This window comes from Petaurus breviceps, unplaced genomic scaffold (genome assembly GCF_028583685.1).
Source record: "Petaurus breviceps papuanus isolate PSGF00001 unplaced genomic scaffold, PetGlider_PUasm1.0 523, whole genome shotgun sequence".
In the NCBI taxonomy this organism is placed as follows: domain Eukaryota; kingdom Metazoa; phylum Chordata; class Mammalia; order Diprotodontia; family Petauridae; genus Petaurus; species Petaurus breviceps.
The window spans coordinates 3438733-3455434 of NW_027186356.1; the positions used below are offsets into that span (position 1 = coordinate 3438733).

The window sequence follows — 16702 nt, forward strand, 5'->3', positions numbered from 1 at the left end:
TGTGCTATAAGAAATTATAAGTAGAATGATTTCAGAAAACCTTGGAGAGGCTCAAATGAATTGATGCAAAATGAATTGAGCAGAACCAGGAAAACAGTCTGCGTAGTTACAGTGATACTTTACGATAATAAACTGAATTACTTAGCTATTCTGATCAGGACAATGATCCAAGTAATCTCAAAGGACTCATGATGAAAAATGGCAAAGATCTTAGGGGTCTTAGGGAGTCAAATTGAAGCATAATTTTTTTACTCTTTTTATTTTTCTTCCTTTTTTTGTGGTAACATGGCTAATATGGAAATATTTTGCATGATTTTACATGTATAATTGGTATAACATTTCTTGATTTATTAATGGGTGGTAGAGGGTTGCAAGGGAGGAAGAGAATTAAGAACTCAAATTTTTAAAAAATGAAAGCCAAAAATAAGGCTATCAATTTGGGTCTATGGGGGGAAAAAGTCACTTTTTTTTTTTTTTTGGAGGGCAGTTGGGGTTAAATAACTTGCCCAAGGTCACAAGGCTAGTTTTTGTGTTAAGTGTCTGTGGTCGGATTTGAACTCCGGTCCTCCTGACTCTAGGGCTAGCACTCTATTCACTGCACCACCTAGCCATCCCCAAGGGAGATTCTTATTGCCATTTTTCATAATATGCTATCTCTTTATTCCTTCTATAGGAATATTGGTCATGATTGCTAGTATGTATTGATTTGTTTCCCATCTGAGTTAGTGAGTAGGTGCTTAATTTATCATTTCTTGATTTGAAAACATAGTAAATGGATCTGAAATCTCAGAGATGCAGTACTTACACCAAGGTAGATTATAAACCATCCACACCATTTAATCCTGCAACTTTTTTGTTTATATGTGCTTATAAATCTCTTATAGATGCTTCATTCAAATGTACTGGAGAACTTCTGGTTCTGTATGTGGCTACCAGTGTAGCAACTTTTTCTCTTCTGGCCAGGTGTTATCTTTTATTCTCACTGTATGTCCTTCTCCCTGCTGCTACTCAGCTTCAATGGATCTGTTATCCTATGGATATGAGTTCTCCTTCCACTGCTGCAGATGTGTTTTTGTTGTTGTTTTTTTGTTTTTTTTAAATACGTGATCCATCCCCCTCCTTTCCCATCATGTATTTCCCTGTTGTAATCCCTTATGCCTCTTTTGCTGCATTAGTCAACATTGTAAATATGCTATGATGTACTCATGTGTACCATATGTCTTTTTCTTCATTTATCAAAACAGGAGAGTCTCATTGCTTCAAGCATTTTATAAGCTACTTTTATCATGAACTCATAAACTTTTAATGCATGTGGTCTTGTTAGGGTAATCTAAATGATCATTTCATACCTAATCACGTTGAGCCTTCTAGTGATCTAAATATCATTCCAGTGGGGTCAGTGAGACTATAGATTTCATTCAAAACCAGAATTAATCATTTGTTCTATTAAAAATTTTATTTTAAATCAGGCCAAATTTCATACTTCGGGAAATTTGTCTAGTTGTTTCACATGATTAAGTATATAAGTCAAACACTCACCAATTCATTATGAAATAAAGTTCTTCGAATATATCTGGCACCCCTGTGTTTCAGCATGTAATTTAATTTGTTATATGTGAATCTGTAAATTGTTGTAATTTATGGTGAGTAACTAAACTTTTGCCCTTGGTTTTGGTCCAACATTCCAAAACAGATCATTATAGGCAGCACTGAGTGATTGTACATTTCTTTTTACCTGGCTTTCCTGAGTCCTTTATTCTTCGTCAGTGTTCTGATGTTGATAAAGCCAGGACTAAACAAGTTCTTGTTGATCTTTTTATTTATTTGTGCTGTTATCCTGCTGGAGTTCATGTCTGTGATAAATATTTTGATATCATATCCATGTTGAATTTGTTTTCTTACCTTGGACTTTGTGGACAGATAGTGTGTCCACTTAAAAAAAAATTTTTTTTACTGATATTTTCTGTTTCTTCCATCACCATGTTATCCTTTATGTTTTCCTCAGCCCCACAAGAGCCATTCCAATTGATAAATGGTTAAAGGATATGAACAGATAATATTTTTTGGAAAGGAAAAAAAAAACCTAAGCTCATTACATTACATTAAAAAAATTCAATAATATGTGCAGCGTTTAACACCTGTGGACCTCCCACCTCCATAAGGGGGTATGTTGGAGATGGTGGCAGCTACTGGCACAATTTTTAAGAGCTAAGTATCATATCCAAGTCAGAATGAGGATATACAGAAGAAAAAAAAACGGAAGGGGGAAGACCCATGGGTTTTTGTGGGAAGAGGTAGTGAAGGGCTCAAAGGGGAATAAAAAGCATATGACCTTAGGTTTGAATGCTAAGAGGGGGTTTTAAAAAGAAGCAAAGGAGTTGTGTAGGATCAGAAAGGGACACTTAGGAATAAAGAATGGCATGGGCATGGAGGTAGAAAAGCACAATACATTTCCAAGAGTCTTCAAATTGTCTCTAAGTTTAGCCCTCATGGGGATGTTGAAAAGTAAATGACTAGAGAAGCAGAGGCATTCAGTTTGACTATGACCCATAAGAAAGGAGAACTAAGCATTTTTGGAAGGGGACAAGATGGGGGTGGGGTGGGCTAGGATGGAGTAGAGGAAGAAACCAGTAGAGAGGTAGCAGTTGACCAAAGATAAAAAAGATCGGATAGGTTAACTGAGTAAGGTTCCAGGTGAAATTGGGAAGGTCTGGTGTGTGTCTCAGGTGTCCTTGCAAAGAAATTAGCCTTGGAAATGATAGTTCCACATGCAGCTCTAAGCAATTGCAAGTTCAGAGAAGTGCCATAATCAATATGCCACTAAAAAATGTTGATTGCAAAACGACTTTCATCCTTGGGTTAGGGGCCTGCTAGTTCATGTATCATCCTTAAACCAATTCCCTCAGCACCTGTAAAATGCAATACAGAGGAAGGAGCACTGGATTTGGAGTCAGGATCTGCATTTGAACCCTATTTTCAGTGTCCTAATCTATAAGATTATGATGTTGGACTAGACCTCTTAGGTCTATTTCATCTCAGTATCTGTGATTCACAAGGACACAAACTAAATGTAATTTTAGCTTAAGTATAGTATACTATTAAATTATTATACTCCAGTCCTTATGCAGTAGCATGGATATTAACAAAGAGCTCTCAAAAGAAATACAAAGTATTCACAAACACATGAAAAAAATTCTCCAAAATTGGTAATAAGGAAAAGGCAAATCACTTCACACCCTGCAAACTGGCAAAAGTGAGAAAAAATGGTAAGTCATTGTTGAACTGGTTGTGAAAAGACAGGCACAAGAATCCATTGTTGGTAGAGCTGTGAAATGGTGCAACAATTTTGGAAAGATTTTTGGAATTATAAGAGTAAAGTGAATAAAATATCTACTCTTTAAATCACAGACACCATTACTGAGTTTATATAACAAGGAAGCCACTGATAAAAAGAAGAGTCCCCATATATTTCAAAACATTTATAGCAGCACCTTTTTGTGATAGCTTAAGATTTTTGAGGGTCTGTTTGTCGAGGGTTGACTGGCAATTTTTTTTTCCAAAAAAAGTGTGTCTAGCTAATTGTCTCTTGCCATTTTTTTGTGTGAAGTTTATTTGTAACTCAAATATAATTGTCTCCCCCTATTAAATTTCATCTTATTAAAGCTGCCCTAGTGTTTTTTAGTTTAAATCTTGTAGAACACTATTTTTGTAACTCATTGTTAATCATATTTCAGTTTTGTATCATCTGCAAATTTAAGTACACCATCTACACTTTTATACAAATTACTGATGAAAATCTTAAATATTACATAGAGCCAAGAAGATATGCTTGGTTCACTCTCTTGGATTGTACCTTCCAAGTTGACATTTAGCTTAATAATGAATATTCTTTGGTGTTAAGTCATTCAGGTAGTTATAATTTCTCCTCACTGGACTGTTGTCTAGCCCACATCTTTTTATCTTTCTCACAAAAATAACATGACTTATTTTTTTAATGTACTTTATTTTTGTTGTTTGTTTGTTTTTGCTTTTTTTATTTTTTGGAGGGGGTAAGGCAGGGCAGTTGGGGTTAAGTGATTTGCCCAAGGTCACAAGCCTAGTGTTAAGTGTCTGAGGCTGGATTTGAACTCAGGTCTTCCTGACTCCAGGGTTGGTACTCTATTCACTGTGCCACCTAGCCGCTTCCAGTAACATGCCTTTTATAAAAATGCTTTACCTAAATCTTAAGCATTTTTCTCATCCAAGTAATCTTGTCAAAAAAGAAAGTGGGATTATTGACATGATTCGTTCTTCAATGAAGTCATGTTGAGCTAAAAATGTTTTTTAGTAATACATTTAATTTTAGCCTTGAGTGTCAGTACAGTGATTCAGTTTACATAGTAACTATTTAAATTAATTTCTTTAAGAATTTTTGTTATTAAAATGTATTTTTATATGTATCTATAGTCTGTCCTCTCTACCAGCCACTCAAAAAGAAAAACAAAACCATCATTAAAAGCATGTATAGGTCAGCAAAACAAATTGAATGTGCTCAAAAATATTTGTTTTTCTCATTGCATTTTATGTTTATCACCTTTCTGGCATGAGATAATGACATCTTTCATCAGTCCTCTGGTCTTATAGTTTTTCAGAGTTGTTTTAGTCTACAATATTATTTTTTTGGGAGGGAGGGCAGTTGGGGTTAAGTGACTTGCTCAAGGTCACACAACTAGTTTTTGTGTTAAGTTTCTGAGGCCCTATTTGAACTCAGGTCCTCCTGACTCCAGGGCCAGTGCTCTATTCACTGTACCACCTAGCCACCCCGTCTACAATATTATTATCATGTGTTCTAGTAAAGCTTACTTTGTTCTGAATCAGTTAATATAGGTCTTACTCAGATTTACTCTGAGTGTCCATCTTGTGGTAAAATAATATTCCATTATTCATATGCCATAATTTGTTCAACTATTCACCATTTGATGGGCATCCCTTAATTTCAAATTCTTGCCATCACAGAAAAGAGCTGCTACAAATATTTTTGTGTATTTAGCTTTTTTCCCCTCTTTAATCTCTTTGGTTTATAGATTTAGTAGTGGTATAGCTGGGTCAAACAGCATGCATGGTTTTAGTAACTTTTTAGGCATAATTCTGTATTGCTTTCTAGAATGGCTTGATCAGTAATTTTCAGCTCCACCAGTAAATATACCAGTGTGACTGTTTTCCCTGAGCCTATCTGATGGTTGCTTTTCCCTCTTATCTTTCCCAGGATGATGGATGAGAAGTGGAAATTCAGAGTTGTTTTAATTTATATTTCTCTAATTATTAATGACTTATGCATCTTTTCATATGGTTATTGATAGCTTGCATTTTTCCTTTGCAAACTGCCTGTTGATATCCTTTGATTACATATATATCTGTTGGAGAATGGCTGTTACTTTATATACCAAAATGAATGATACAAATATATAAAACTATCAGACATTTTTCATTCACTGGGGATAATAGCACCTCCCTACCTCACAGGGATTGTTTTGAGAATTAAAATGAGATATATTGTAAGCCTTCTATAAATGTCAGCTAAGTCCTTATTAGGTTTCATTGTCTGTTCATTCTCATTCACCTTTTCTTTTAGCCATGCTAACTTTTTCATCACTGTTTCCTTTTCTAGCTCCTCTCTCACCATCCCTTTAATACATCTGCCTTGATACTCTGGTAAAGCTGTGATTTTTATTGATATGGATCCTCTTAATGAAGAAAATAAATTCCAGCTCTTTCATAGCCTCCGATTCTGTATGATTCCAGACTCTTTTCCATGCCCTTCTATGTGGAGGGCGTGGAGGCGGGGCTACCTCTTGTTCTTAGTGACTGAGTTACCAGTGGAGTAGAGCACAGACTGTCCTTTGGTTGCTCCTCATATTTACCATTTGATCAATATATCTTTTCTTTTGACCTTTTCATCATCCCAAACTTTAATTCTTAAGATTTTGTTATTTCATGATTTGTAGACATATGATAGCCAAAACAATATTGATGTCTTCTCCTCCCCACCCCCAAAGTTCCATGTTTCATGGAGAAACTATGGGGCGGGGGAGGTGTCTTGAAAAGTACCATACTATTTTCCAAAGGCAGTTCAGCCAGTGTTCCTCCTCTTGTACAGCTGGGCCTAGCTAGTCTACTGTTTGAACCAACTGTCCAAAATATATGTGCTGATGGAACATCTCTAAAGGTTCTCCATGCAGGTTCACATCTTAGTCTGGGCAATAGTTATCCTCCATCCCATATGTGGACAGTTAGGCCATATTTTAAAAAGTGATGATGAATCTCATCCAGTAGGCTCTGCAGTGTTTCTGGGCTTGATGCCATTAGTATGGTGTATACAAAGAAGACCCTATGTAAAATGGACCTCTCTATCTTTAGGAAATCCCTTTTCCATTTGTTCTCTGCACTGGGTATACTATCACAAGTGGCAAAAACCTTTCACAAGTATACATCTTTCTATGTCTCAATAATCAGAGATGCATTAAGCAAAGTTATATCTTTAATATATCTTTCAAGGAACATTAATCGATTAGTATATATAAATGATAAGCACATCCTTTTGGGGGGAGACTTTTTAAAAAAATAATTTTAGTTTTCAAAATTCACTTCCATAAGATTTTGAGTTCCAAATTTTCTCCCCATCTCTCCTCTCCCCTCCCCCCCCCGAAGACGGCACAAAATTTGAAATAGGCTCTACATATATATTCGTATTGAACCTATTTTTATGTTAGCCATGTTGTAAAGAAGAATTAGAACTAATGGGAGAAACCATGAGATAGAAGAAACAAAGAAAGAGAGACAGCAAATAATACGGTTTAATCTGCATTCAAACTCCATAGTTCTTTTCCTGAATGTGGACAGCATTTTCCATCATGAGTCCTTTGGAGTTGTCTTGGATCCTTGCGTTGCAAAATAAGTCTTTTGAGTTTTAAATTTTCTCCACCCCCCTCTCCCTTCCCCAAGACAGCATGTGATCTGATATAGGCTCTACATACACATTCATATTAAACATTTTCACATTAGTCATGTTGTAAAGAAGAATTAGAACCAATGGGATGAACCATAAGAAAGAAGAAGCAAAACAGAGAGAGAGAAAATATGCTTTGACCTGCATTCAGATTCCAAAGTTCTTTCTCTGGATGTGGATAGCATTTTCTGAGCCTTTTGGAGTTGCCCTAGACCCCTGCATTGCTGAGAAGAGCTAAATCTTATCAGAGTCAGTCATCGCACAATGTGGCTGTTACCAGATATAGTGTTCTCCTGGTTCTGCTCATTTCAGTTAGTCATCTAAGTCTTTCCAGGTTTTTCTGAAGTCTGCCTACTCATCATTTCTTATAGCACAGTAGTATTCCATTACATTCATATACTGCAGTTTGTTCAGTGATTCCCCAGCTGATGGGCATCCCCTAAATTTCCAATTCTTTGCCACCACAAAAAGAGCTGCTATAAATATTTTTGTACATGTGGGTCCTTATCCCATTTGTGTGATCTCTTTTGGGCTAGGACCTGAAAGTGGTATTGCTGGGTCAAAGGGTATGCACATTTTTATGCCCTTTGGGCATAGTTCCAAATTGTTCTCCAGAATGGTTGGATCAGTTGACAACTACACCAACAGTGAATTAATCTTTCAGTTTTCCCACATCTTCTCCAGTATTTATAATTTTCCTGTATTGTCATGTTAATCAGTTTGATATGATACGGTACTTCAAGAGTTGTTTTGATTTGCATTTCTCAATAGTGATTTAGAGAATTTTTTTCATATAACTAGATAGCTTTAATTTCTTCCTCTGAAAACTGCCTGTTCATATCCTTTGACTATTAATTGGGGAATGACTTGTATTCTTATACATTTCACTCAGTTCTCTATATATTTTAGAAATAAGGTCTTTATCAGAGACACTGATTGTAAAAACTGTTTCTCAGCTTTCTGCTTCTCTTCTAATCTTGGTTGCATTGGCTTTATGCAAAAACTTTTCGATTTATTATGATAAAAATTATCCATTTAGCATTTCATAATGTTCTCTATCTCTTGTGAAGCACAAGTCTATTTACATCATTCACTTTGGCAGCTGTCTGGAGGGCGACAGTGTGGAGAGTCTTGAGGCAGGAAAAATAGGCTTTTACAATAGTCCAGGTGAGTGGTATTGAGCCTGAATTCAGGTGGTGGCTGTGTGAGTGGACAGAGAAGGGAGAGCTGTAAGAGATACTGTGAATGTAGAAACAACAAGATCATACAAATATAGATTTAGAGGTGGAAGGAAACTTGAAGTCATCTTGTCTGAAACCTTCATTGCAGAAACAGAGAGGTGGGGAACAGCATGTATACACATGTAAGGGGATAGAAGACAATCAAAGTAAATGTATGGCAAGTGCTTCAGAAGTTACCTTGAGGAGGCTGGAGTGCATTCTAAGTATGTGGTGGACAGTCTGTGAAAAGTGGAACTCCTTGTGTGAGCAATAAGGCCTGTTTTATTGTGTGTATGGGGTGGGGGATGGAATACAGTAGAAAAACACTGGAAAGGGTGGCTAGAATTAGATTGTGAAAGCCTTTAAATGACATGTAGTGGAGTTTGTATTTTACCATAGAAGTAATAGGGGGCCACAGGACTTCTTGAGTAGAAGTGTCATGGTTATTATTAGGCCTTTGCTTTAGGAGAACCTTGGAAAAATAGCTGTAAGGTAGATGGATTGGGGAGGAAAAAAATTTGAGGGAGGGAGACCAATTAGGTAGCTATTGTAGTAGTCAGGAAAGGGTGAACATTTAGTTCCCATCCCTAATCTAAAAAAATAAGAATCTTCTGACACATCATTTGCAGTTAACAGAATATATAACATTTTGCAATTAGAATTTTCCATTTCTTGATAGAGCTGAAGGAAGTGTGTTTTTAATATAATCAGGTAGACCCAACTTTATTATATTTTATCTGATTTTATTGTCTTTTAGAATTGTCATACGTTTTTGTAGTCATTGTATATATTGTCCCACTTTCTCCTTTGCTTTGCTTTAGTTCATAGGTTCCCAAAGCGGGTGATACCATCCTCTGGGGGGCACTGGAATGATTCAGGGGGGTAGTAGTAGCCTTAGGTGCAATTGGGTGGTGTTGAATAAAAATAAAGGGGTGGTGGAAGCATCAGGAAAAAAGAGAAGAAAAATTTGAAACACCTTTAGTATATGTTTCGTCTGTTGTGTAACAGTTAAAGTTGTGATGATTGCATTATTTTCCAAATAAACATATAAAATGCAAGTTATAACCCATTAATGGTCAAATGTACGAACAGGTCTTAACAAGCAGGTTTTGGTGGGCGAATGTGTTGTGCGTTTTCAGGTAGAATTTAGCATATGTTGGTGGGAATATGTGCATGTAATGACTTGTTTACAACGGTATCAAAATTTCAATGTGCGAAAAACCCCACAAATTTCCAATAAATTATTAAATTTAAAATGCGTCATTTAAAAATGTTTATATATATATGAATGATGCAAATTAAAAAAAATTGTTAAAGAAGATAGATTTCCGGGGTGGGCTTAGTAATTTTATTTTTTAAAGGGGAGTAGTAGGTCAGATAAGTTTGGCAATTTCTGTTTTAGTTCTTGTGAGTTTTCTCATGTTTCTCCAAGTTCTTTATAATTTTTCACTCTTTATGGTATAACACTATTCCATTTGTTTATAAAATACAATTTCAACCATTCCTTAAATTCTTTTTGTGCTTTTTTCATCTTCTGGTACTCTTGAGCAATTTGGTTTCCTCTGTGTAACGCTGCCATGCTGGATACCCTTTCCAAAAATGATTGTACTTTTCCTCATTACGTTGAGCCACTCCCCATCTACCCACTTCCTGGAGGAGATGTTTAAATACTCTAGATTCTGTCATCACTCATGGATTCCATTTCTTTTATCAAAACTCTTAAATTCCTTTATCATATCCTCTTCTTAGTTCATCTTTCCATATGCCTTGTGCCTCTTAGACTTATTTATCATCACTAGAACTTCTATTTCTTCCTTCCATCCTTTGGTATCCTTTCAGGCCATTGCCCTTGTCCTAACTTCATTTTTTTCCTTTCTCAGCCTTGATTCTAGTTAACCAGTTGAACTTTACACTGCCCCCTATTTTTGAATTCCTTGCTTCCTTGTCCTATTGACTCTAGTGCCAAACTTGGATTGCTCTCATCACTATTCACCTCTTAAGCTGCTGAAGAGATCTAGAGAGCTAGAGGAAATCATTCAACTGAATCTAGTAGGTCCACTTCATATTTATTATCTAAACTCAATTGGACCCTCACTGCAACAAGGTAGTCCATTTACTCCTCCTAAATTGAATCTCCATTCCACTACCTACACAGGCTCTTCAAATTGTTGCATCATCAATCTATTTAAATTGAAGGAAAAACCATTTCTCCTCAAGCTTTCTGTACCATTCCTTCCTCTCACCCTCTCAGATGAGGACGTTGCCCCTCATACTTTCTCATGATGAAAAAATAGATGCCATTTGTCACGAGCTCCCTTTTTTCTCATTCTTTATAGCTCAGAACCCTTGGCATCATCTCTTTCCCATATTTATTTAAGTCTGTGATGAAGAGGTAACATTTATTTTCACCAAGACCAATCCTTCTACATGTGCCTTTGATTTTATCCCCTCAGCATTTATAATCTTTGGTCTGTGTCTACTATCTCCTTCCTCTCTTAAGTACAAACACTCCCAAAATTTCCTTACCCATTAAAAAACCCTACTACCCTCTGAAGCTATCATTCTGTTTCTCTTCATTTCACAAACTCTTAGAAAAATCTCTTTGCATTCCTTACTACTTCTTGTTTTCTTCTCAATGTTCTTAATTTTCTGTAGTTTGGCTTCTCACCCTATCTCTGGACTGGGACTACTGACCCCAAAGTTAGCAATGACTTCTTAATTGCCAAATTAGATGAATCTGTCTTCATCCTTCTTGACTTCTCTGCAGCGTTTGACATTACTCATTACTCCTGCTTATCTGATGACTCTTCAGTCTCCTTGCTCATTCATTAACCTTATCTTTTTCCCTAACTATGAGCTGTCTTAGAACTTCTCTTCTTTTTCGATAGTCTTCTGAGCTGTAGTTGCATACCTCCAATTTGAACTGGTTGTCTTTCACGCTACTTAAACACATATCCAAAACAGAACTCATATTTCTTCTTAATCTATCCCTTTCCTAAATTGCGCTGTTTCTTTCTCAGGTACAATGCATTCTTTCATCACTAGTTTCACAGCCTTAGCTTTATCTTCCTTCCTTTTTTCCCCGTATCCAGTTGTCAGTTCTTGTCTTTTTAATCTGTACATCTCTCACATCTCTATTTCTTTCTAATTTATAGTGCCAATTACTTTAGTTCAGGCTCTTATTACCTTTCATCTGAACTTATAATGGCCTCCTGATTGACTGCTTTGCCTCAGGTTTCTCTCCATGTCCTTTAAAACCCTTTGCAACATTTGGCCCCATGCAGTTTGCAGCTCTGTTATGCACATTTTCCCCATTCCTACTCTGTATGGTCCAGATATACTGGCCTTTTCTGTGTTCCTTGCAATGCATCTTGATCTCACAAAACTGCCTTTGCACTGACTTTGACCCATGCTTGGAATATACTTACTCCCTCATTTCCTAGAATCCCTTCCTTCCTTCCTTCCAAGATGCAGTTCAACCACTACCTTATATTGAAATTTTTCTTGGTTACTGTAACTGCTGGCACCCTCCTTCCCAAATAATTTGTATTTTTTTTTTCCTTCAAAACTTCATGCTGGGGGCGGCCAAGTAGCACAGCGAGTAAGAGCACCGGCCCTAGTGTAGGGATGACCTGGGATTGAATCCGGGCTCAGACACTTAGCACCACACCCAGAAACACCTGGCCGTGTAACCTTGAGCAAGTTACTTAACCCCGATTGCTTTAAAAAACAAACAAAAAACTTCATGCTGTATAGTATGTATGTACCTGTTGCTTCCCTGGGTCCTTGACACCAGGAATTTTTTTTTGTCTTTGTATTTACCAAATCTAGCACAGAATCTGACACATAATAGGTGCTTACTAAATGCTTATCTATTTATCTTTACTGTGACAAATCTTTTTGTTTTCCTTAGCCTTTTTTGGCCTACCTTGGCTCATTCTCAGTTTAACAACCTTGCTGTTGACCTTGTGGTCTATGTCTTTACTAGACTTCCTTATATGTACTTGCTAACATCTTCTGCACATGTCTTTTCAAGATGTAAGTTGGTGTGTATAGCCACATAGTTTCTTTAAACAACTTCCTTTTTTCTCCCCTTGTTGTACTTGTTTTACTTTGTGTCTTAGGAATTCTATTCTTATGCTTCTTCTCCCTCCTCAGCTGATTTCCCTTATAGAATTTTAGGTTATCAGATCTTATCCATCTTTGTAACTTCAGAATCTTTTTATGAAGACATTAGGTGCATATGAGACATTTACAGTTACCTTCTCTTGATTGTTACAAAATTTATGATTGAATGCTTACTCTCACTGTCTGAAGTTTCCATCAGGGTTCTCCAGAATCCAGTTCTAAAGTAAGAATAAGTTTCAGAATACCAGTTTTCCTCATTGGTTGTTGTTGTTCACTCATTTAAGTTGTGTTGTATTCTTCATGACCCAATTTGGGGTTTTCTTGGCAAAGATACTGGAGTGGTTCACTATCTCCTTCTCTGGTTCATTTTACAGATGACGAAACTGGGGTAAATAGGGTTAAGTGATTTGCTCAGGGTCTCACAGCTAGTAAGTGTTTTGAGACTGGATTTGAACTCAGAAAGATGAGTCTTCCTGACTCCAAGACACTATCCACTGCACTACCTACCTGCCCATTGGTACCTCTCTTAATAGTATTGCCTGCTGGATGGAGTTTTGAGTGTAGAATGACTGTTTCGGAAGCTGATTAGCTCTTTGACCACGGGAGAATCATGTTATTTTTCTGAAAATCTTCCTCTTAAAAAAGGTGATAATACAAAGGAACCTCCCTCATGGGTAGTTATGATATGCATATATGATGCTTGTGAAGTGCTTGCATGCTTGAAAGTTCTTAGACCTTACAGTTTCTGAAAAATAATTTCATTAAGGCAAGCCAAAAAATGATCATTTGCTAGCTGATGCCTGGATAATTTCTCTCAGCTATAGCTTATTTTTATGTTAGTCTAAAGTTCTTGTTTGTTTCCTTTCTGTCCACGTGGTCTGTAATTTACTCAAATGGTTATTTCTTGTAGCAATTGATCTTCTCCCACATGTTTTCTGCCATGCCTTCCACCTTTGGGCTCTAGACTTCTTCATATCAGTATATTTTCTTTTAGTGTGTTCATTTATTTACATTGTCATAGTTATTGATTCTATTCTCTTTGTTCTGCTTTCTTTGAGGTGAAGCATGGTGTAGTGGATAATTACACTCTGAGTCCAAAAGACCTGGATTCAAAGCCTGCCTCAAATACTTACTAGATTTTTAACTCATAATCTTTCTACCTCTGTAATCTTGTGTTTGTCTTAATTTGCTCAAGACATTGTTATTTCACATTACTACTCTGTTAATTCATAATGTATGGTCTGTTCAGTCATTCTCAAGTCAGTGGGTATTCACTTTGTTTCTAGACTTTTGGTACCATAAAAATACCACTGTGACTGTTTTGCTGTGTTTGTGACTTTTCTATTTCTCTTTGACCTCTTTGGGATATACATGCACCAATAGTGAAACTGCTGGATCAAAGCATGATCTTTAAGGTTAAACATACTTTTCCAGAATAGTTGGACCAATTCACTGCTCAATCGACAGTGTTAATGCTCCTGCCTTCCAACTTAGCAGCTAATGCTATGGGTGTGAAAGGAAACCTAAGAGTTTATTGCTTATTAAAATAAACAAACACATACACGCACACACATACATACGTATGTATGTACTATGGCCATGTCCTTATGACAACTTTCTCCTTTCCTTACCCTTAAAGGAGGGAAGGAAACAAATATTTATTAAGTGCCTACAATGTACCAGGCACAGTGGTAAGCCCTTTACAAATATCTCATTTGATCTTCCCAACAACCTTGGGAGGTTAGTGCTATTATTATATCCTCATTTTATAGATGAGAGAGACATAGAGATAAGTTGACTTACCTAGTGTCTCAGCTAGTATGTATTTGAAATTGTATTTGAAATCATGTCTTCCTGACTTTACACCCAGTGTTTGATTGTCCACAGTGCCACATAGCTGCCTCCTTAAAGAAAACTGTCCCCAAACAGTCTTCCATTTCTCCCATTTGTTTTATCCTTTACTCAAGTACTGCAGTAATAATATAGATTCTTTATTACTACCCATTTGGACTACTGTAATAACCTCCTCATAAGTCTTAAAGCCTTTCTTTCCTCTTCCAGTCTTCATTTCTTTACATTTCTCTTCCTTGGTTATAATCTGGTCAGTTCACTCCTGTTTAAAAAAATGTAGTGCCTCTACAATTTTGATATTATCCTACATCTCTAGTTTTATTTTGTACTGTTTCCTTCCACCTTCTTTCCCCATGTCTTAGGATAGAAATAGAAGATAAGATATCTTGGAGAGTACATATTGATTGCCTAGTATGCCTTCACTGTTTGAATAGAAACAGAAGGAATGAGGTCAGGGACCCTGAGCTGTAGTTGGTATGTATTTATTTACATGTAGATGATATGGAAGGAATATATAAAATAAGTGGGGAGTAAGAAGCTAAATTATTTATGATTATTGTTATTTCTGCACACCCGATTGATCACGGTCATATTTCTATTGGTATCCCTAAATATTCATTATTTTAGGCAAATATTTGAAAATGAATCCAGAGGCATACATACACATCTGCAGTTTGGTAAATTGCACTTTGGGTAGCTATTCCACTTTGATGGTGAGAATACCGTCACTTTAATTTACTTTTCATTTTGTAAATCCTAGATAATAAATTTCCCAGAGTCTCAGTGCTTAGAAGGGGCTAGTACATATTAGGAATTCTTGGGAAGTACATTTTAGTGCAATATGGAAAAGTTTTATAAAAGTTAGAGATGTCAGATAGTAAAATAGGTGACCTTGTAGGGATAAGTTCTCCTTTTGAAACTACTGTGGCAGCAGCTGAATAACCATTTGTCAGGGATGCTTGACAAATGCTGGATCCGTGAGAAATGGTGATTACCCTTTTGACTTCTCTAGGTTAGGGGTTCTTTACCTGGGGTCCTTCAACTTTCTTTTAAAAAATATTTCTATAACTATTTCAATGTAACTGGTTTCCTTTGTAATTCTGTGCATTTAAAAATATTCTGAGGAAGGGTCCATAGGTTTCACCAGATTACTAAAGGGATCTATGAGACAAAAAATTTAAGAACCCCTGCTCTAGAGCCATAACAACAACAGCAATAACATTTATATAGTGTTTTCTGTGTGCCATGCACTGTGATAAACATTCAAAATTATTAATCTCTTTTGATCCTCATAACACCTGAGGGAGGGGGAGATGCTATTATTATCCCCATTTTACAGATAAGAAAACTGAAGCATAGAGAAGTTAAGTGACTTGGCCAGGTCACACATCCGGTAAGAGTCTGAGGGTAGATTTTTTTCCTCTAGGCAAACAAACATTTAAGTGCTTAATATGGGTGAGTCACTGTGCTAAGCACTGAGAATACAAATACATGCAGAAAGATAGACTCTGTTAAGGGTAGATTTGAACTCACATCTTCCTGGTTCTCTCTACTGTGCCACCTAAATGCCACATCACTGCCATTTTGCATCGCCACCTTTGCACCAGTTGTCCTCTGAGTGTAATTCACCTTGGCATTTGCCTTCCTAAAATGTAACAGAACTTAATGTTACAATCTAAGTATATTTTGATCAGGGGAAAACACAGTGGGGAGTGTAACCTCTGACTATGAAGCCTAGGATTATGTTGTTATTAATGTTATTATTAGCTATATTGCATTTTGACTCTTTGAATTTTGCCCTAGGCATTTTCATATCAACTATTTTTAGCTAAGTCTTGTGCAGCTGTTTTTGAATCCAAATGTAGACTTTATCTTAACATTTTTTATTTACCTAAGAGTCAACCTATTCTATACTTTTGATCCTTTGCATCTTAATTCATAGTCTATTATCCCAGTTTCCTATCAGCTTCAAATTTGATAGCCAATACCATCTGTACTTTTATCCAAGTTTTTTGTGATAAACAGAACTGAGTCAAGGACAGAGTTCTGTGGTCTAATACTAGAAACCTTCTTCTAAGTTAACATTATTATATTCATTTAATCACTAATCTTTGGGTCTGGTCCATCATCCAGCTCTGAATGTAAGTGTGTTATCATCCAGCCCACATGTATTCCTACAGTATATCATGAAAATCCATCAAATTCCTTGCTGCAATTCTCTGCTACTGTAGTATAATGATGATGGTAATTATTGCATAGTTTAGGGTCTCTTAATTCTGTTACATTAATACCCTTTCCTGTCCCACTTGGTTTGTCCAAGATTAGAGGAAAGTAAGTTTTAAAGTTTTCATTGATTAGTTAATAGTCATTCCACCAAAGAAAATGGTTTTCCTTTGTCATTAGGTAGTATGGTGTTGTGGAAGGAGCTCTGAATTTAGGGTCAAAAGACCTGGGTGTGAATTCCACCTGTGCTACTTACAACCTGTATGACCTTTGTCAAGTTACTTGCATCTATTTT

General features: G+C 36.4%; 1 protein-coding gene across 2 annotated transcripts in view; it reads left to right on the forward strand.

Moving 5' to 3' along the window:
- MED26 (mediator complex subunit 26) overlaps nucleotides 1-16702 on the forward strand; it is a 136732-nt gene that overhangs the window by 40689 nt on the left and 79341 nt on the right. The window lies entirely within an intron of this gene.